Source organism: Euprymna scolopes, chromosome 40, assembly GCF_053919585.1.
Source record: "Euprymna scolopes isolate OS-2025 chromosome 40, ASM5391958v1, whole genome shotgun sequence".
NCBI classification, from domain to species: domain Eukaryota; kingdom Metazoa; phylum Mollusca; class Cephalopoda; order Sepiida; family Sepiolidae; genus Euprymna; species Euprymna scolopes.
The window spans coordinates 34,423,768-34,447,394 of NC_136521.1; the positions used below are offsets into that span (position 1 = coordinate 34,423,768).

A 23,627-nucleotide genomic window follows, 5' to 3' on the forward strand; every position below is an offset into this window, starting at 1 on the left:
CCCATTTGTTGATTAGAACCGAATAGAAATGTTTAAAATGAGTTGGGGGAGCCCCCCACCCCCACACACTCTAGCAATCACTGCATTATAGATTTTTCGACTATGCTGAATACGAATTTAAGGCAGACAAGTAGTTTAAAGACCTTATTATCCAACGTAATCCGTTATATTTTTACTGGTGGTCATGTTTTTCCACCCTCTCGTCATGTTAAGGATAGCGAACGAACGACACTGACATTTATTAAGTAATATATTGGAAAAAGAAAATGTCTTAATATCCAGAAAACTACTTGTCTGCCCCAAATTTGAATGTCATATTCGTTTACAGCATACCCGAAAACCCAGGTAATCGTCATTTTAAAAGTAAGTGTTAAGTAAAAAAAAAAAAAAAAAAAAAAACGTTTCTAGTACCTTTGGGGGAGCTGTTTTAGCCCGCCACATATAAAATAAACAACCCGTCGTGCTTTAGTAACGAAAAAAAAAAAAAAAAAGTTCTCCAATTAATAGTAACTTATAAAAAGATACTTTTTTTTTATCTTACCATGTGAAAAGTATTAGTGGGTTATTCGGAATTGAAATGAAAACACGTGCTTTTGGATCACTTGTTTTGTAGTAGTAGTAGTAGTAGTAGTAGTACCTATTTACTATGCCTCCCCACGGGACAGAGTTAGACACCAGGGTCGTTTTTTAACGTGGAGAAAAGGTACAAAAATAAAAAAAATTGTCGGTAATCATGAAGAAAGAGAGAGCCTGTTTCCTCCGTTTAACTATAGGTGGCGTTACTGTCTGTCCACCCAGTTATGGAAGCACAAAATGTATATAATGGCACCCTTGAAATAAAAATAAATGTTTTTGTTATATTTTAATTTTAAACATTTTTTTTGTTTTGTTTTTTAGCAAACATATTTAAGTTTTATTTTTTCAAACATATTTACGTTTGTGTGTGTGTGTGTGTGTGTGGGCTCTTTCTTTGATCACGCGCATATATATATACACATATATATATATATATATATATATATATATATATATATATATATATATATATATATATATATATAAATACTCGCGGAAAAGGTAAAATAAGTGAAGAAAAAAATTAAAAAAAAAAAGGGGGGTCCATAAAAAAGAAAAACGTTGATTTTTTTTTTTTTTTTTTTTATTATTATAAGAGCGTAAAAAATACTCGCGGAAAAACGGTTGTACCCATAAATATGTTTAAAAGAAAAATATAGCAAAAACATTTAGTTTATGCTTGCAAAAAAAAACCGTAAAAACAAAAAAAAACGTAAATGTTTGAAAATAAACAAGCAACAAAACGTAAATGTTTGGAAAAATAAAACTTAAATATGTTTGCTAAAAAGAAAAAAACATGTTTAAAATTAAAATATAACAAAAACATTTATTTTTATTTCAAGTGTGCCATTATATACATTTGTGCTTCCGTAACTGGGTGGACAGACAGAGTAACGCCACCTATAGTTAAACGGAGGAAACAGGCTCTCTCTTTCTTGATGATTACCAAATTGTCTCAGTCGTGAAGGACCGCTCTCCTCCACCGAAAGAGAACAAGAAATGAAAGTGCAGCATCTGAAGAACAGATACTACACTTTGATCTTGACCAAAAGGGCAGTAGTAGTAGTAGCAGTAGTAGTAATAGTAGTGGTTTGTGGGGGGGACCTGTTGCTGTTTAATTCGTTGGCGTAAACCGACATCAGTGAGTTTTCTTTCTTTTCTTTTCTTTTTTTTTTTTTTTTTTTTTGTCGCTCCTACATTATCGGGACGAGATTTTGTAGTCGATAATGGTTTCAACTGATTTTGTTTTTGTCAATTCTAATAAGTCACAATGGTAGCTTCCAAATTATGCAGTCGATTCTTTATATTAGTGGATTATTAATCAAAACAACGTTACTTGTATTAGTAGGTGAAAATTTGCCGCCATCTTGTTTAAATCAAAACAGAAAATTACCTCCTTTTTAAACTCTCCTGTGTCTTACGATCGTTTTTATCAAATTCTATTTTTATTTTCTTTAATAAATAATTTTCTACCTTATCGATTTTTATGATTTTTGGATATAATCATCTTTAAAATACAAGGAATACGTAGATACCATTGTTTTCATGTGAAATTTAGTCCTAATAGTGTAGAAGCGCATTTTTATTTTTTATTTTTTTTTTTTTCACCAAAACATGGTTCATGGCATTGGACCAATTATTTCCCTAGATGAGTTCGTAATTAAAGGATACTCTAACTTAACTTCTAAATCCGACCCCCAAGATCGCCATGGGCATGGAGTATGTGCCTACATTAAAGATGGATTTCCTTGTGGTTGGAACATCTCAAGAGAAGATCCTAACTTACCCTATACGTGCTTCCGGGTTGCACTTGCTCACACTACTGCGTTTATATTTTCACTTTATCGCCCCTATAACATTGGAGTTACTATCTTTAAAAGCATATCTGAGAAGATTGACCACATCCTTTCTGCGTATCCTTCAGCAAACATACACGTCTGTGGAGACTTCAATGTTCACAATGTGGAATAGTTAACCCACTCAAACAAGACCGATGATGAGGGGAGGTTCTGTCATGATTTCTCCACGAACCCACCCATGTGCCCAACTTTGACGGCCAGTACACAAGTCTCCTAGACCTTTTCTAACAACTTGCCCTGAGCTCTGTTCATTCTCTGTTCTGTCTCCACTGGGATCTTTCGACCTCTGTGTTGTATCAATTAAGATAAAAACGAAATGTAATAAGTCCTGAAACATACCTCTCCATCGTACAGTATACCAATGCTCTATGGCTGACTGGGATAGTTTCCGTACATTTATATCAGATCTACCGCTGCGTTCCAGGTTTAAAAAGGATGTGTTCTCTATAGCATCAGACCTGACGGAATGGTTAATTGTAGGTATAGACCGATTCATACCCCCAAAAAAATTCCAGCAAAAATCTAACAGCCAGCCATGGTTGTCCCCAGAATGTGCTGCTGCCATTGTGCACAGAAATCACTTTTTCCATAGTTACCAACGTAATAGATGTACTGAGACTAAAGCCGCTTTCAGGACTGCCAGCAACCACTGTAAAAGAGTAATAAAAAATGCAAGAGTTATATGCTCAGTCCGTTAAATCCAAAGTAGCTGAGCAGTAGCTTGGTTCCCACCAGTTTTGGCACATATCAAACAGGATCATGAACAGAAGCATGTGTTCTCACCCAACCATCATCAATAGACCTGAGGTCATCTTGTCAACATCGGACAAAGCTAACCTATTTGCCAAGAACTTTGTAGCTAATTCTACTCTATGTGACCAAGGCCATCACCCCCCCCCCAATTTCTTCCTATAACTGACAACATGCTATGCAACATACAAATATCTGTACGTGATGTCGCCAAGCTAATCAAGAACTTTGATTCCAGTAAAGCAATTAGCCCTGACAGCATTCCAATTATAGTGTTGAAAAAGCTTCAACCAGAACTTGCTCCAATACTCACAAAACTGTTTAAACGTTGTCTTAAGGAGAATTGCTTCCCAACACCCTGGAAAACCTCATCAGTATGCTCTGTATTTAAGAATTCAGGTGATAGATCATCTCCCTCTTAATACAGACCAATAAGTCTCCTGTGCGTCATGAGTAAGTTACTAGAGTCCATATTAAATAAGGAAGTAGTCAACCACCTCAGCAGAAAAAAACCTTCTTAGTGACATGCAATATGGTTTCCGTTCTGCTAGATCTACAGCAAATGTGCTAACGGTTATATCTCATAGGATTAGTAAATCTCTCAACAAAGGCTTCCTCTCCAGGGCAATTGCTCTTGACATATCAAAAGCCTTTAATAGGGTATGGCATAAAAGCCTACTTCACAAGATTTCCAACTACGGTATAGCTGGAAATATCTTCTCAATTATAAAATCATTTCTCTCTGATAGGCTCATAAGAGTAGTGGTTGATGGGCAGAAATCAGATGCTCACAGTATTAATGCTGGCATCCCTCAGGGGTCCATCCTGGGTCCAATTCTCTTCCTGATCTACATCAATGATCTCCCAAAACACATACTTAGATCATTCGTTGACATCTACGCCAATGACACTACCATCTATCAAGTTCTCTCTGATTTTCTCTCCTTGGATCTTGAGCGCATGGTACAATGGGGGAAGAGGTGGCTGGTTACTTTTAATGCATCTAAAACCAAGCTTCTATTTTTACATTATCAATGCTCTGATCCCCATCTGACATCAATTGAAATGGAGAAGCTTCATGTTTTGACAAGCTTCTGGGCTTGACCTTTACTCCTAATCTGAAATGGAACATGTACATCAAATCTGTTGCCAAGGTCGCTGGAAGAATGGTGGAATCTTTCTACTGCTCCAGTAGATATCTCACTACTGATGCAATTCTCTATCTATATAAAAGCCAAGTACGTCCAGAGATGGAGTATTGTTGCCACATTTAGGCAGTAACTGCTAGAAGCAGCTTATCCTGCCTTGACAGAGTTCAAAATAGACTTTGTAACTTAGTGGGGGATGCCCTTTTCTCTTCCCTGCAACCTCTTTCCCACAAAAGGGATATTGCGAGCCTGTCTTATCGTTACTTCCATGGCAAGTGCTCGTGTGAGCTCCAATCTCTGGTCCCACCCTCGCCAATCTTTCTCAAAAAACACTCATCTAATTGAAACCACTATCAATAACTTTCCCCACTCTTTAACTGTGCCTAAATCAAAACGTAGATTTTATGAGCAATGCTTCTTTCTTAAAATTGCACGCCTGTGAAACTCTCTTCTGTCTGCCTGTTTCCGAGTTGACTACAATTTGGTAGTCTTCAAGTCTAACATTAACAAATTCTTGATAAACTACCCCCTTAAGTAATCCAAGCTTCCAAATTTCCATTAATAATGACTACTACGATATTACACCATTGATTACTGTACATTCAATAACCTTTATCCTCGAGTGGCCTCAGGGCCTTGATAAGTGGTGACTCCTATGAAAAAAAAATTTTTTTTAAGTGAACTTTCACCGCCCCCCCCCCATTAAATTTTTTTCTTTTTGTCTTTTTTCAAATATTTCTGCAGATTATTATCGACTTAACACTAAACTAACAATTTATAAAAAAAAATTGAAAAATATCGTTAGAAACTCACTCAATATATGTTAATGTGACATAGGCTGACATATATTCGATGGGTTTCTTACAGTATTTTGTATAATTTTTTAGTTTGAACTCATTTTCCCAAACTTAACGTATTCAACTAAGGGTTCGCCATCATTTATCTTTTTTCACATATGTTGATAAACACTGTATGATTTCCGAACCGATTCCACGTTTTAAAGTGAGTAAAACTTTTTCAGATAGGCAGAAGAGTAACTTATCTTGCCTTTGATAACATTTATTTGTTATATATTTGTTTTTTGACAACTTTTTCGAATCTATGTGCACAGTAATACAAACCACAATTTTTTTTTGTTGTTTAAATTTAACCTATTTTATACTGATATAAATTATTGTGCAGTAAAAAATAATTAAACTAAAAAATCATTTTGGTGTTTGTACTTATTGCTTAGTTACCACGTTTTTTTTTCTTTCAAATAGTATTTTCGGTGTTTATTCAGATTGGCGCTTATGGTCTATGTAGTTGTTGCAAGACGAAAATGTCATATTTCCAAAATCACGTAAATCGATCAAGTAGTTTTATTTAAAACTAAGAAAATCAAAATTTACGATTTTTAATGATTTTACTACTACACTGCATTGAACATAAGGCTAAATTTTCGCCTCAACACTTCGATTTTACTTGTCCCCCTACTTTTTATTTCATCAGATGGCAGTCTCTAACAATTGCCCTTCCAAAACAAAGATGGCGGAAAGGAATACAGTTAATGTAAATATGGAAGACTTTGTAGCGACCGTTACATACGTCTGGAACAAATCTCCGGTAGGAACATTTTCATGGCAATCACCATTTTCAACGACTATGCATATGGAGAACGCGCAAACACACAATGTCATGATACGACCACCGCACACATAAAACAAAGGAGCTATGTTACGTTTTCTCACATAGAGATACAGCAAACTGGCTGGAACATTCAAGAACATCTCTATATAAAGATTTGCCATGAAAAATCAAATTAGTTTTCTCTCCAAACTCTGAACCACAGCACATGCTGAAGGGAACTCCGTCCTTGAGAGGTAAAATACCCATCATGGACTTTACGCATGCTACAGACCAAAAAATACCCATTGTGGAAAGTTGCCACATTCAACGAGGATTGAATTCTCTTTTTTAAACAATTTTATTTCGAACTACTGTTCATACGAGATTAACACAAACGCACGCTTTCACACTCATGATTATGGACTGCTATTCTCTGAAAATAATCGCATTAATTCCAAGCCATGTGTGACACTCTAACCATAAAAATCAGTAATATTAAACCTTGTGCCATTCTCACAAAATCTGCACTTTGCTAATCTTTCATTATAAACTCTCCACACAAGAAAACACTTATGTTGAACAATTAAAACTAATATTCTTGACTTAATATTCTTAAATAAATATTGTTTATTTCATGTTAATACGGCATAATCACATTTGATACACCGGTTCTCATCGGATCACTGAAGGTAAGCATTGATGAGCCTGGCCAGTACCAGATGGGTGACCATTTGAGACTTCCAGGTGCTGTATGTGTTTTCTGCTTATCTCGGCATTGTTTCCAGTCATCCTGAACTTTTCCTTGCCACTGGACTCAAGCAGTGCTGATTCAGAAGAGGTGTGGTTGGAGATTGTGCAACTCTTGCCTCAAAATTACACGTGCAGCTGCCTCTTTTGAGACTGAACGGAAGCATCGGAATACAGTGATTTCAAGTTCTTTGTCAAGTGTCATTATTTTCTGGAGTTATTTCTATATTTTTATTTTTATTTATGTGAAGATGTGCCTTGGTGAAAACCTATTAATCGGCGATCTTTCTAAATTTACCTTGTGTGGTCCTGCAGGAACCCTCCTACTTTTGACTAAGAAATTTCAGCATCTGCAACCTTGGTCCTAAAAATTGATAGATCCTGATTATGAATTGAACACCGACTCACACCCTTACAAATAGGACTCCGCGTGTGTTCCTATACTTGGTAACCCTGAGTGAGTTCCTATAACTTCGTTTATAGAAATGTAAAATAATAAAAATGTATCTTTTATTTTTATATTTTAATGCTTTGTGTGTGAAGTGCGAAACATATGTAGAGGTGTTTTGACTCAAGAAATTGAACGCTTGTTAAGACGAACTGTTTTTTTTTTTTAAATATGTTGTTTTAAGCAAAAACAATATTACGTACTTAATTGTCATGTCGAAAATAGTAATATACCCAAAAATTACAAAAATTCATCAAGTAGAATAACTGTTAATGTTTTTAGTAAAATAAAATCTATCACTATAAACGACAAATGTTGTAGCCACAAAGAAGTTATCTAAAATATTCGTTTCAAAGTTATGTCCCCTGTGTATAGCCTCCTACTGCCTACTTTATAACGTCTAAGAAAAATGCAATTTTACCTAATTTTCCATAAAAATTACTTTTAATGAATAATAATTTTCTACTTGATGAATGTTTGTAATTTTTGGATATATTACTATTTTCGACATAGCAGTTAAACACGTAATATTGTTTCAGCTTAAGACAACATATTAAAAAAAAAAATTGATCTGCAACTATCTCCAGAAATGTGCGACGTACAACTTTTTTTTTTTCAGTTGGGACATTTGGAGAGTACATAGCAGGGGCAGACAAATGCGATTTCAGAATTGAAAATCTCACAACAATAAATGTATGTTTTGACTTTTGAAAATTTAAACTTTTGAAAGAAAAAAATAATTTTATCAAAATTCACATGCATGCTCATGATTATGTTTTAGTAAAAATTAAAAATGCCTTTTTTGTTTTAAAAAAAAACAGAACTATTTTGTGTTTTATTTAATTTAATTCAATAAATGTGTAACGAAAACCCTATGTTTATGTTTTATTAAATATAAAAAATGTCTGTTTTGTTTTAGCAAAATTCTATTTTATGTTATTATACGGTTGGTATTTTTTTAAAACCTAATCCAGTGTACTTTACCCCTTAAAAAGAAATAATAAAAACAAAAGAACACAACATGCAACAAAGAAAACTGAAACTTCATAATCATAAATTAACCTACCCCACCAAAAAACAATTATTAGTACTGGCATAAACTGACATCACACCAAATAGTTAAGAAAAGTGAAGGAGGATGAAAAAACCGAGGAGTGAAAGTACTGGCCAGACCTCCACTCATGCGTGCAAGGAGAACTGGGACCTTAGGGAGACTTATTGCTACTCAAGTTCCAGGAATGACCAATGGTCATTGCCAGCTAGAGGTCAATGGTAAACGGCTGTTGCAAATTCATTTGCAAAGTTTATCGAAAAACGTGGAGAGTATTGGAAATCTGGGGAGATTGTTATCATCCAGACTCCAGGAACACCACCAATTAGTGTCAGTGAGTAATCTCTGATGAATTGTTAGAACTCCTAGGGAGTAAAAAAAAAATAAATAAATAAAAATAATAATAATAATAATAACTAGTGGGACCTGTAGAAATTTCACAACAGACTTGTGGTGGTGGTGCAAAATAGGGAAAATGAATTGTCTCGAGGAAGGAACGAACAACGCGTTTACTTGAATTAAACGAACTAGAATTTATTTCGTGAAGAAACACATGAAAGAAAAGGTTACAGCACGCGTTTAGTTTGGCGTGCGTCTCTCGCTGTTTACTGGTGAGAAGGAAAGTCTATTGTAGTATAGCGAGAGAGAGAGAAAATGAGAAAAAGTCAATCCAGGCCATGGAGAAAGAAAACGTGTAAGGTGTACATACTGTCTGTTAACTCTTGCCCCCACACATACAGTAGCAGGGGACTAACGTGCACGGGTGCACGCTTCCCGAAAGGGAGACAGCTGGTTCGTTGAACCGTTCAGCTCAGAAGCTGGTCCGAAAAAGGAAGAAGCTGCTTATTGCTCTTGCTTTTATAGGTGTTTCCAGTGGTCTTTTGCGCATGTGTGGATTTCCTTTGAAAGAGGAAGTGACGTTGCCCTTGTGTGCATACGTGTGCGCGTATGTGAGTACATGTGTGTACATTAGCGTGTGTGTGTATACACATGAATGTGAGTGTATGTACGCAAATGTTAATATATCTACGTGTGTGGACGTGCATGCATATGTTAGCGTGCGCGTATGTATATGACAAGTAATGTAGCTTGAGATGTGAACGCGTGTTTTTGTGTGAGACTAGAAAAGGCTCCCACAATACTCCCCTTCCTAGGAGAGAAAAAAATATGCAGTGTATATATCTATTCATTTTTTTAAAGTAATATTTTCGGCAATTGACTTTTCGTCCTGTTTTTTTTTTTGCTGTTGGTGTGTTTGTTTAAAAAAAACGTCAAAAACGGAGTGTGTTCGTAAAAAAAAGTATTTACTTACGCGTGGAAAAGGCGTTTACTCTTTTTTTAGGCTGAAATTTGTTTGTTTGGTTTTTGTTGTATGCTGACATGTGCAACGAGTTGCTTGGACAATGAAGTGAATTGTTCGTTTGGAAGAAAAATTTTTGTTTCGTGTTGACGTCGTGTGTCAAGTTGACAGTGTCTTCTCAAATGACTCCGCGGTAGTGTGTGTACATTGTCTGTAAGGGCGTTTGTTGTGCATTCGTTCGTGTTGAACATGTTTCAAGTTGCCATTGTATTCGCATGTGAGTCTGCATTTGTGTGTGTACATTGTCTGTACGGGCGTTTGCTGTGCATTCGTTCGTGTTGAACGAGTTTCCAGTTGCCATTGTCTTCGAAACTTCCAGTTGTGAGTTTATCCGTGTGCGTGGTGCATCTCAACTCATTGTTAATTCAGCTTCTTCCTATGTGTTGATAGGGATGTCATGTAAATGTTTCTTTGTTGTTGCGTCTGCTGTGCGGAAGAGAATTGCATAGGCCTATGTGATTTAGCTCCTCATGTTTGTTGCAAGGTAATGTCAGGAAACCGCGAAAAATGTTTGTCGAGCTCAAATTTTTTTTTAAATTCGGTATGAAGTCGACAGCTCCGTGTTTATTTTTCTGCAGAGTCTGACGAGGGGTCTCGTCATTGTTGTTTGTAGTAGTTCACTTGTTTTTCTTTGTTGAAAAGTCCGTTTTTTTCTTTATCAAATAAAACGCGCGTCTCGCTCGAAACAATTTCAAAAAGGTAGGGTCACCATGCTTGTTCGTTTCACGTCTCGTCATGGTCGCCGGTTTGTTGTGAGACTTGTGGTTTAGAAGGAAATGTGTGTTCATCTCACGTTCGGGTGTCACTAATTTGTTGAGGTGGTGAAAATTAGGAATAATGAATTGAATTGAGAAAGAGATGAATTACGTGTTAAATTGAATTAAACGAACAAGAATTTATTTCGTGAAGAAACACATGAAAGAAAAGGTTACATCATGCGTTTAGTTGGGCGTGCGTCTCTTGCTGTTTACTGGTGAGAAGGAAAGTCTATTGTAGTATAGAAAGGGAAAATGAAAAAAGGTCAATCCAGGCCATGGAGATAGAAAACGTGTAAGGTGTACATACTGTCTGTTAACTCTTGCCCCCACACATACAGTAGCAGGGGACTAACGTGCACGGGCGCGCGCTTCCCGAAAGGGAGGCGGCTGGTTCGCTGAACCGTTCAGCTTGGAAGCTGATCCGAAAAAGGAGGAAGCTGCTTATTGCTCTTGCTTTTATAGGGGTTTCTGGTGGTCTTTTACACATGTGTGGATTTCCTTTGAAAGAGGAAGTGACGTTGCCCTTGTGTGTGTGCGTATGTGAGTACGTTAGCGTGTATGTTAGCGTGCGTGTGTATACACGTGAATGTGAGTGGATGTATGCGAACGTTAATATATCTATGTGTGTGGACGTGCGCACGTATGTTTGTGTGCGCGTATGTATATGACAAATAATATAGCTTGAGATGTGAACACGTGTTTTTGTGTGAGACTAGAAAAGGCTCCCACAGACTCTTTCATATGTAATATATTGATGTTGGCATTCTATGCATGTTCAGCTTAAATGGAGATGCCCTGATATTATTATAGCTCTTTTATTAAAACTGCAAAAGAAGTTATCTAAGCTAGCCCGGTTGTAAATTATGCTTAAAAATGATATTTTACTTTATACAGCTTTCGTATATATTATTATAGAGTCAATTTTCTATCGATTCTTATATATTATAATGTTATTATTTCAAAAATAAAAAATAAATCTATATGACTTGGATGCATCAGCTTGAATCGAAATCGAAATTAAAACTTCCAAAGAAAAATATATATGTACGTATATATGTATAACTTGAGTTCTTTCAACTTGAAACCGAAACCATAACGTATGAAAAATTCTTAGTAAAATTATTTATAAAAAAATTAAATGACATGGGTGCTATCAGCTATAATCGAAACTGAAACCAAAAGTTATGAAGAATTCTTGGTAAAATTATTTATTACAAGAAATGGAAGGTCATAACAATTAAACGGTAGTTACTCGGAAGAAAAAAAATCTATGCGTAACTCACAAAATAACACACAAACTATCATAGTAATATTAACAAGTGGGACCTGTGGAAATTCCACAGGGGACTCATTCATATGTAATATATTGATGTTGGCATTCTCTAGATGTTCAATGTAAATGGAGACGCTCCGATATTATTGTAGCTTTTTTATGAAAACTGCAAAAGTATTTATCTAAACTAGCATGAACACCCGGTAAAGCTCGGTCGTAAACTACACTTAAATATGATATTTTAATTCTTGCAGATTTTGTATATATTATTATAGAGTTTATGTTCTATCAATGTTTAGATATTATAAAGTTGCGATTTCCAAAAAAAATAATAATATCCATATGATTTGGGGCATTAGCTTGAATCAAAGCCAAAATAAAAACTTATGAAAAAAATATGTGTGTGTGTATATATATATATATATATATATATATATATATATATATATATATATATATATATATATATAACTTGATCGAAACCAAAACCAAAACTTATGAAGAATTCTTGATAAAAGTATTTTTTATAAATAATAATAATAATAATAATAATAGATGACTTTAGTGCCACCAGCTATAGTTGAAACCAAAACTTATTGTTGTGTTTCAACACAACACTTTGGACTCACACGAAAAAGAAACACGAATACAAGTCGTAGAACAATAAAAGTGTATTTAACACAAACGTAAAATACAAACGTAAAATAAGTAAGTTACAAAGCAATTGCATTTTTGGCTTTTTAAGAAGTCCAAAAAATTCTTTTAACGTCTTGAGTGACGGCTCCTTTCAAGTTAAGAAATAGAGAGATGGAATAATACGTCTTTTCTCCACTGATGTTCATACTAAAGAGGGCGTTTAAAGGGAGTCCTTAGTCCCGCTTGATAAATACGTTGCCGTGATTGGTCGATGAGCGGCACCTTTGACCAATGAGACAGGGCCTTATTTAAATTGTAAGGAAAGGGAAATAAGATGAAAAGGGAGGTAATTCTAGTTTTTTTTCTATATTATGAAGAATTCTTAGTAAAATTATGACAAAGAAATAGAAGAACATAACAATTAAAAGACTCAGATATAAGTGTGACACACAAAAGAACACACACGCTATTGTATTAATTTATAGATAATATATAGATGAAGTTTATTACATCACAATTGGAAACTTAAAATAAAGGGAAGTAATTCAATATTATAGAATCTTGGAGGTTGTAAAAACAGCAGGAAAAAATACCCGAAATTATTATAAATCATACTCATTTTAACATAGCAAATATCTTGTTTTATTTAGAGAGAAATTTGGAATAAACAGTTTTGACTTGAACATATTTTTATAAATTTGTGTTTGGACTGTTTTAGTAGTATATCCAGTTTTATTGTTATGAATTACTAAAGTTTTAAAATTTGAAAATAAACTTGGCTGGAGGTTTGCAAGACTGGAATAAATGTTTAAACAGTTATAACATGTGAAAAAGTAAATATAAGTACTAAAATAAGTACTAAATAATAAAAATAAGACTGACTTTATTCTATAAAGAGTAGTAAGTTTGTTCTAAGCTTATGAGGCGTTAATAATTGATTATTGCAGTGGATCAGAAAGAAAAACGCATGCCAGGTGAGATGGATATGTGGCCGTGAGAGACTTTTAAGCTGGTGTCTAGACGGGGGAGAAAAAAACGGTAATAAACGACTTGCGTTTAAAAGAAGAAAGAAAAGCTGAGTCGGATTTATTTATTTTTATTTGTTTGTTCCTTTCAACGATGTCAAACGGTGTGAGGTCCAAGATAAACTGTAATGTACACGATTCGAGCGTAACGGTTACATTACAGTTGTACACTGGATTTGTACCCTTTTCTCATCTTTTGAGTGATACAAAAACAATCATGTCTTTATAAATTATAAACCTGGAACATAAAAACAATGTCTCATGAAACGAATTAAAATCTTGTAATGAATTATAAAAATAATTTATTTAAAAAACTAAAATTATTTCTTTCATCTCCTTCCTTTTTATTGATAATTTGTGGTGAATAACAAACAGGGTCCTGAACTGAAGCATGTCCTCTATCATCATCAATGGATCTGAAGTAATCTCATCAGCATCTGACAAAGCAAAACTTTTTGCCAAGAACTTTGCAGTATATTCTACCCTTTGCAATCAGGGCCACCTACCTCCCCCCCTCACCCCTGTATACTCTCCTGTAACTAAAAAAAGATTAAGCGACATACAAATTTCTGTACATGATGTTGCCAAAATATATTAAAAAAAAAACCTTGATTCTAGTAAAGCAACTGACCCCGACGGTATTCCAATCATAATGCTCAAAACGCTTCAACCAGAACTAGCTCTCATAGTTACAATGCTGTTTAAACGTTGCCTTAATGCGAAATGCTTCCCAACACCTTGGAAAACTTCATCAGTCTTCCCTGTATTTAAAAATTCCAATGATCAATCATCTTCCTTTCACTACAAACCAATCAGTCTCCTGTGCATCATGAGTAAGTCGCTGGAAACTGTGATAAACAGATAAGTGGTCAGCCACCTTGGCAAAAATAACCTGCTCAGTGACATGCAGTATTGTTTCCGTTCTGCATGATCTGCAGCTGATGTGCTAACTGTTATATCACACAGGATTAGCAAATCACTTGATGGAGGCTTTATCTTTAGAGCAGTAGCTCTTAACATATCAAAGGTTTTTGATAGAGTGTGGCATAAAGGTTTGCTTCGCAAGATCGCCAGCTATGGAATAGCTGGGAATGTCCTCTCAGCTATAAAATCATTTCTCTTTGATAGGCTTGATGTCAGAAACCAAGAACTCATTGTATTAATGCTGGTGTACCTCAGGGTTTCACCCTGAGTCCAACCCTGTTCCTGATCTTCATCAATGATCTTTCAAATCACATTCTGAGATCATTTGTAAACATTTATGCAGACAACACGACAATCTATGGTGACACTTCAAAGGCCAGCAATGACAAAGATCTTTCTGATTCTCTCTCTTCTTATCTTGAGAACATGGTGCAATGGGGAAAAAGGCTGTTGGTTAATTTTAATGCATCGAAAACCAACCTTCTCTCCTTTCATCATAATCGCTCTGATCCCCACAACACTCCAATTGAAATATAATGGCTCTACTCTTGGGGAAGCGCCATGTATTGACAAGCTTCTGGGACTGACCTTCACTCCTGAATGGAACACATACATCAAATCGGTTGCCAAGATCACTGGGGAGATGGTTGGATCACTCTACTGCTCCAGTAAGTATCTCACTGCCGATGCAATCCTTTATCTGTATAAGAGCCAAGTGTGCCCTAGGCAGGAGTTGTTCGACATGCTCTATCCTGCCTTGATAGTGTTCAAAACTGGCTTAAAAAATTAATAGGTAGTGCCCGTTTTTCTTCCTTGCAACCTTCTTTCCACAGAAGAGACATTGCAAGTTTGTCTCTGCTCTATTGCTGTTTTCATGGTAAGTGCTCGTCTGAACTCCAATCTATGGTCTCCCCTTGCCAAACTTTTACAAAAACACTCAACTAGCTAAAACCACTATATATGATTTCCCCCACTCTCTATTTGTGCCTAAATGTAAACGCAAATTCCATGAACAAAGCTTGTTTCTCAGAACGGCCTGCCTTTGGAACACTGCTTGCCGGCTAAATGCAACATGGTAGCCTTCAAATCTAATGCAAACAAGTTGCTGTTAATTCGTCCTCATAAATAATCAGATTCCATCCAATTTGCATCATTAACGATTATTTCAGTACTACCTTGCATTCATTAAGCCTTATCCTCGAGTAGTGTCAGAAATTTAATTTCTTCCTTCTTTTCGTCGTTGTCTTTTATCTTTCCTCCCTTCTTTCCTTCTTTAACTTTACGTCTTTTTAACGAGCTGCTGCTGCTGCTGCTGAAAGAATCACGCCACAATTGGTTCTACTAAGAGATATTTTTCCCGCGAAAATTCAACAAGTGCACTAGAGAGCGGAGCGAAAGTCAGTTTTGGACAGAGATTCCATGAGGGTAACACGCAAGTTACGAGCTCTGGTCCTACTCAGACACTCAAGTCTTAAAAATAGTAAAAGTTATTTCATTGTTCATAGGAATGAATAATGAGTTTCAGTAAGAGTCGAATCAAGTTGGTTGACTCGAAAAGAAAAGAAAGAATCAATTCTAAGAAGAATTGATCTATAAACTGGACGCACGAGATGCGATTAAATGTCGGCGTGTGGAAACCGAAATGTCTTTCCATGTTGTAACCAGTGAGAATTTCATCTGACAAGAAGGACAAACGAAGGTTTTACCAAACAACATTGAGTTTTCAAATTCAAGGATTATTTTCAAAAGAACTTTCAAGGATTCTGTCACTGAAGTGAGGACAGATCGATTTGGAGTGGCGTGAAGAAAATGTATATGTAAAAAAAAAAAAAAGGACTCACACACATATATATAAAGATAAAAAAAAGAAAGGTTAAAAAAAAACGAAATCATTGTTTTACGCAGTAAGTTCTCTTATTCTAATTTTCTCTTATTTCTGTACTCTCTCTCTAGTATTAATTAAGCCTTTAGTGCTTGCCATAAGGACATTTTTTGGCAGAATGCGGGAAATTTATTCACTGAACCACGTGGGATAACCTTCACGGGACTCAGTGAATAAATTTCCCGCAGTAGCCTTCCCCCAAGTAAAAAAACAAACACTTTCTTTCGGTCTTTTCAGTTATTAAAATTGCTTTCTGGGACGATGAAAGTGCTTGTTTCGTTTTAGGTAACGTAAACTGTTTTCTTTTTACATAATAACCTACTTTCAGGTGTTAGTTTAAATATAACGCCATCTTGTAAACACCTCGATTATGCTATTATATTAAAATATATTTTATATTAAATATATTTTAACTATAAACAGTTCATCATGCAATAATCTTGAAGAAATAAATAAAGAAAAAAAAACATTTTTATCGCCTCAATTTATATTGCATTCTGTGGTAAAGTCGCTAAATAGGGTTTTCGGGTGATATGGGAAAACTAAGGCATTAAAAATGTTTCTTATCTTAAACATTATTACATCAGGAGTCATTTCGGGTAAAATGTTAATTTATTTTATCCATCAAAACTCAATAAAGACACGATTAAAATGTTTGCACATTTCAATCGTGTCAGAATCAAGATGGCTGACACTTGCAATTTCGTAAGCATGAAACAGCCTTGACCTTGCGATCAAAAACCAAGATCGAGTGTAACGGAACGAAATTAGAAAAAAAAAAATGACAAATAATTTTAATAACTTTTAAACAATTTTTATTTCAAATTATATATATATATATATATATATATATATATATATATATATATATATATATATATATATATAATTTAGAATGACAAATAATTTAAACACCTTTTACAAGTTGTTTAAATTATTTGTCATTTAAAATTACATCTAAAAAAATAAAATTGTTTAAAAGTTGTTTTAATTATTTTGTCATTCTAAATTACATGGGTAAAAATTGTTTAAATTGTCATGTTCCGTCGGTTCTGACTAGTCAGCTTTGCCTCAGTTCACTCCGAAAAAAAGTTGATTAAAACTCGCTTAAATTATTTGCCATTCTAAATTATGAAAAAAAAAAAAAATAAATAAATAAATAATGATGATGATGTAAAAGTTGTTTAAATTATTTATCATGTTTTTTTTTTCATGCATTCCGTTCCGTTACACTCGATCTTGGTTTTTGATCGCAAGGTGAAGGCAGCCTTCACTGAAGGCTGCTTATTGCAAGTGTGTCATCTAAATTTTTACACGATTAAAATGTTTACACATTTTAATCGTGCATTTTCCTAGTTAATATGGGTAGAATAAATTAAAGTTTTACTCGAAATGACTCCTCGTGTAATAATATTTAAGATAAGAAACGTTTTGAATGCCTTATTTTTCTCATATTACCCGCAACCCCCTATTTAGCGACATTACACATTCTGCTTAGGGCGGCAATACCATCATTTATCTTCTATAAACTAACCCTAACCTAACTTTGAAATCGTGTATAATTCAACATTATAATTTTTTTTTTTTTCATTTATTTATTTTTTTTTTTTAGAGAGAGAGAGAGAGAGAGAGAGAGAGAGAGAGAGAGAGAGAGAGAGAGAGAGAGGGAGAGAAATAATAATTCTTTTTACCACCAACAGGCCAGGAAGTGGGTAATGATTTTACGTCAAATTTATACAGGAAAGTGTTCATTATGAATAAAAAATAAATATATATCTGGATTATTCACTCAGTCTTTTTACATGTAATCACCCTAAAGAGAAAAATCTCATATTTTACAAGCTGTTTAGTGTTTACATGTAATCGCCTAAAAAAGGTAGAACCTCATTTTTACCATTTCCTAGAAATATAATGGGTGTGATAGTAAAAAAAAAATAAATAAATAAATATCCAGGTAGAAGAGTATGTTTATTTATTTATTTGCTGGATTTTTGATCTCTTTGAAAAAGACGGTCTGTTGTCTATACTACAAAATGCCAAAAATACCAACTTCTCTGATATTCTTTTTTTTTTTTTCATTATTTTTAATTTTTTTTAGAGATTTTAACACTACTCGTGAAAAAAAATGGCTGCCTCTTTTGAGAGATATCTTCAAGATAACCAATTTATTTATGCTTTCTTATTTGGTGTGCTGTTTTTTTCTGTGCTTTTCTCGTTTTTGAACACACAACACGTGCACTTGAGAAACGTTTTATTTTCAATTGTATTTATTCTCGTTAATTCAACTCTCTAACGAAACCTTAATCAATTAAAAAAAATTTTTTTTTTTGCGTTCAAAGAATTCAGATCAAATTACATTAAAAAAAATAATCGATGATTTTAAAATAAAAAAATAAATTACATAAAAAATTAATGAAGAAGAAGGAAGCGGTCACTTAAAAAAGGTTTTAAGGTCTTCGAGTTGATTTTTAGTTTTTAATTTAAAGAAGAAAAAAAACGGTAACTTTTAAGTAGCACTGTGAACTACCCTCCTTCCACCCAACATCACAATCACCGTCACCACCAAAAATGAGATTCTACTTTTTTTCGGCGATTATGTGTGAATATCCCCAAAAGACTTTGCGGAAAGAAAATAAATTAATTTAGGGCTCAGTTATAATCCTCATTTCGAGGTTATTCTAACGTTATAGGGCAGTTAACTATTTTGATATTACTAATCCTAAGTGCGAGTAAAGATCGTAAAAGTCAGGCGTAATCGCCTAAAAAAATTTGGGTGGGGGTACGAAACGGCGCTAAAATGCAAGAATAACTCAGAAATGGAGGATCATTTTATTTAGATGCAAAATGCATCTTCCACAAGAATTTTTGTTTTGAAAGAAGAAAAACTATTTTTAGTTTTTCTTCTTTCCCCAAGTTTTCTGGTCTTCATACAAAAAGTAAAATCTCGTTGGGGAGAGGGATTTAGCTGAGAATGTTAATCTACAATAATACCAAAAAGAATAACGGATGAATTTAAAAAAGAAAAAGGTCTTATTTAGAATCCAACCTAATTAAAAAAAAAAAAAAACAACACACACACACACACACACACACACACACACACACACAGAAAAATGTTTATTATGTAAGAACCCGTCACGGAACGGAAATATCATATTCCAAAAATCACTTAAATTGATCATTAATCAAGTAGTTTTATTTTTAACTAAGAAAATTAAAGTTTATGAGTAAGCAAAAAGGAACTGTCTCGCGTCGCTACCTTGTAAAAAAAAAAGAAACCCAAGGCACATAAGTCCACAAAATTCAAACTTACAAGATCAGCCTTGTAATGCTAACGATTTCACATTAATCGCTTTAAATTGTTTTAAAATTATTTTCGTAAAAGAAATTCAGAGGGGAACAGTTTAAAAAACGGTATAAAATAAAACAGTAATTAATATAATATTTACTGAATTAAATTGACTTTTTGGTGCTTATGCACTTATAAGATACTATTTTTATTGGAATTTTCAACTTGAATTCAAGTTTTACGATGTCTTTTTATTATTGAATTAGGTGAAAGTACAGAATAATTACACCCCATCCCCTTCCCATGTTAAGAATGAGTTTCTAAATAATGTTCTTTCAGCACGGCACAATAAGTACATAAGTACCGACTTAAAAAAAAAAAAAAAATTAAGGCAAGTCTTCTGAAAACGAGTAATAGCGTTAAATCATCGCATTGTTTTGCCGAGGAGGTTATAATGCATAAGTGTCCAGATTTTTTGTTTTGTTTTTTTGTTTTTTTAGATAGATGGGAATTCGTACTACTATTCTCATCTTAACCCCCGCCCTGACCTTCTTCGAACTAATCGATAATAGCATTTCTATTCGAACTATATCCATGTTGAACTCGGTAACCTCTAGCTTGAATTAAACTCTTTATTTAATTTACGAATGTAGATTGTTCTCGTCCCGTCATATATTAAATAGAATCGTTCAATTACTGTGTTATTCTTATTATCGCCTGTGGTAAGGATTGAACCGCCAATCCCCAGAGAAATGTCACTTAATCGACGTTTATTAATCATTAGGTCAGTACGAAATTCCGTCCCGGTTCCCAACTTCGGCATAAAATGCTCAAGTTTCTAAAGAAAAGTTCACAGGTTTAAAAATGGTCGTCGGTTGCATATCGGCCAAAAACAGCCAAGTTCTGAATAGTAGTTGAAATAATTCAAAAACAGTTGAAAAAACTATTTACGTTTATTTTATTCATTTATTCTTCTATTATTATCCTTTAACCTAAATATTTGAAAAATATTTAGGTTAAATTGAAAGTGGCTTATATTTTAATATATAAATTTTAATTTTAATTTAAAGTAAAATTTATATATTATATTAAATTATATATATATATATTAAATTATATATAAATATATATTTTTCGAATCATTTGATTTTTTTAGAGAATTGACTTTTTTTGCTTCGAAAATATAAATATTCATTTTTACTCAATTAAAAAAATAATTACATTTTTTTTTTTTCGTGACGTAATTAATTAAATTCCGAATTATTTACAAAAATATGTCCGTGGCGTATTTTATTTATTTATTTATTTATTTATTTTTTGGATTATTTTTTTAAAATTACTTAAAAAGACAATTCTATTTAAAATAAATTCTTTTTGTTTTATTTTATTTTTGTAATTAAAAAGTAGATGTTTTTAAAATGAAGGTGTTGACTTTTTAATTTTCTTTCTCACTCCAAAGTGTAATGAGAAAATGTATAAATAAAACGGTCAAAAAGACGAGGATCAATTTATAATTAATAACAAACTAAAATTTAATCCTCCATTTTATGACCATCTTCCAAACGACTTCCAACCTATGCTCATTAATAATGTATCTTTGCGCATCGCACACAAGTCGAGAGAAAAGGGCGGCCGAAAAGACGGGGATCAATTTCTAACTGAAAATAAACTAAAAACTAGACCCTATCTTTGTGTCCATTAGCTATGTAGTCTGCGCGTCGCATGGACTGAGAAAAAAAGACGATAAAAAGTCTGGGATTGATTTATAATTGACTAGTAGGACACCCGGCGTTGTTCGGAATAATAGAAAAAAGGTATTTTTTTTTTTTTTCTTAAAGGGTGTGTGCAACAATTTTCTTTTAACCCGCCCCCTCTCTTTCTTTCTCTTCTGCTCCGCTCCTCCTTTTACCCCTTTCACTCTAACAGCCAATCCATATTACTTTTTGAACACACCTTTCCCACTTTTCTCTCTAATTCATCGACGAACTTTTGTAACTGCTTAAATTTTCCTTTATATAAAAGGCAAACGGCTGTGTTTGTATGTCCAGCTAAAATTAAAAACTACAAAACAAATACCCACAAACTTAGTATTTTCTTCGTCGGTGTTGTCCGGAACAAATAATATAAAATTTAGAAAATATATTCATTTTGGGCCTCTGGTTGGCACAGAATCCGTTAAAGGTTCAGTTTTCCAAAAAGATTATGTACTAACTAAAGGATTTTTAACCATCTTTTCTCCCTCTTGGATAGGGTCCAAAAAAGAGTTTTCGATCTAATAGGTCCCAATTTGTCAACTAAACTCCAACCCCTGCCCCATCGCCACAATGTTACATCTCCGTATCTGTTTTACAAATATTTTAATGGAATGTGCTCTGATGAACTCGTTGCACTTGTGTCCTGTCGACGTACATATCCTCGACCAACCCGCTTAGCAACAAAATCTCACCCCTTCACTGTTGAGGTCCCTCAATACCAAGCTTTCGATTCTAATAGTTTCTTCCCTTGAATAGCTAGACTTTCTGCTACCTGCTGCCCTGATTGTACTGATATACAAAAGTTTAAATGTAACGTAAACAAACATCTTGTTAATCTTTCTTAGACATGGTCCCAAATAGTAGCCCCTTACGTCCAAGTGGCGATATGCTTTGTTAGGGGTGAACGTAAGAAAAAAAAAAAACCCAAAAAAACAAGTTAGTTCTCTTGTGCTGACTCATTTCTCAAGGTATCTATAAAAACGAATTGTGTATGTGAACACGCGCACGCATGTATGTGAACGCGCATGCGCGTTTGTCCAGAGCTGAATAAGCTGAGCAGAGAAGAAAGGGGAAACGGGATGGGGGATAGAAAGATAAAGAATAAATAGAAGTTTTGACTATATAGGTTGATTAGCCAATATGGCCACGGCTACCGAGAGAGTAGGCCGGTTAACATGACAGCATGACGTCATTACCAGATCAACATGTAGGTGAAGGTGCCTAAAGTTTCCAGTGTTCAACCACGTGGCCATAAAATATATTTTTCGTTGCCTTAGATTGTGGATGTCGTAATTTTATAAATGGTAGTCCAAACGTGCATGTTTTTTATTCCCCGAAAGAGAAAAAACAATTTTCCATTTGGATAATTATATAATTGCAATTATTATAATTGCACATTGAAATAATTTTAATCTAACAAATTATAACAGTAAGTGAACTTGTTTTTGAAATTTTATTTCTATTAGAGAAAATAGAATATTTCATTCTATTTATTTTTTAAACTGCAAAACAAACAATTTTTATGAGAATATTTTTCAGTCTGTTCTTTTAATAATAAATAAAACTTTTCATTGAGTACTCGTATTTCTAAATATTTTAAAGTTAGAAGTAGTTTTTGTTTTATTTAACTAAAATAATCGATGAATTCAATATTTTAACACAGGGCGTAATTTATTTCTTTGAAATAAATTTAAAACTTGAACGTTTTTGTTTGTTTTATAACATTTTATCTGTAAATAATTTACGTGACTGAAATGGGAAATGAAATAGGAAATTCTCTATTCTCTCCCGAGACATACGAACACAAATTCATCTTAAAAATTCATTAACTAATCAGTTTTAATTAAAGTTTTGATATGAACTAAAAATAAAGAGTACATTAAATTTTAATTAACATATTTTCTTGTGTTTATCTTATAAATAATATTGTTTGGTATTTGTGCCGTGAACGTACCGTGCTGAAATAATAACATTATTATTTTATTTTTTTATTTTTTTCCATAGGCATCACCACATTATCAAGGCCAAGAGGCCACTCAAGGATAAGAGTTAAAGAATGTACAGTAGAAATTGGACAATATAGTAATCATTAGTAATGAAAATTTGGTAAATTTGATAACTTATATGGAATGGCACATCAAGAACTTATTTACGTTAGACTTGAACACAACCATATTGTAGTCAGCCGGAAAGCAGGAAAACGGAAGACAATTCCACAGGCGTGCAGTTCTAAGAAAGAAGCTTTGTTCATGGAATCTACGTTTAGGTTTAGGCACAGATAAAGAGTAGGGGGAATTATTGATAGTGTTTTCAGCTAGACGAGTGTTTCTTGTGAAAGTTAGGCGAGGGGGGACCATAGACTGAAGCTCAGTCGAACACTTTCCATGAAAATAACGATACATCAGAGACAAACTCGCAACATCTCTTCTGTGAGATAGAGGTTGCAGGGAAGAGAAAAGGACATCTCCTATGAGGTTACGAAGTCTATTTTGAACTCTATCAAGGCAGGACAAGTCCTTTCTAGCAGCTCCTGCCCAGA

At 33.9% G+C, this 23,627-nt stretch overlaps 2 protein-coding genes across 4 annotated transcripts in view; one reads left to right on the forward strand and one right to left on the reverse strand.

The window, feature by feature from the left end:
• LOC145265479 (uncharacterized) overlaps positions 1-768 on the reverse strand; it is a 50,804-nt gene extending 50,036 nt beyond the window's left edge. Inside the window, exon 1 of one of the 2 annotated variants that reach the window (XM_080121347.1) lies at positions 542-768. The gene's annotated coding sequence lies outside the window, so the exon portion shown is untranslated. Of the gene's footprint in view, positions 1-411; positions 451-541 lie in introns of those variants that run through there. The other variant, XM_080121350.1, reaches the window with a different exon arrangement.
• LOC145265482 (S-phase kinase-associated protein 1) overlaps positions 1-23,627 on the forward strand; it is a 147,713-nt gene that overhangs the window by 109,508 nt on the left and 14,578 nt on the right. The gene's annotated exons all lie outside the window — the stretch shown is intronic.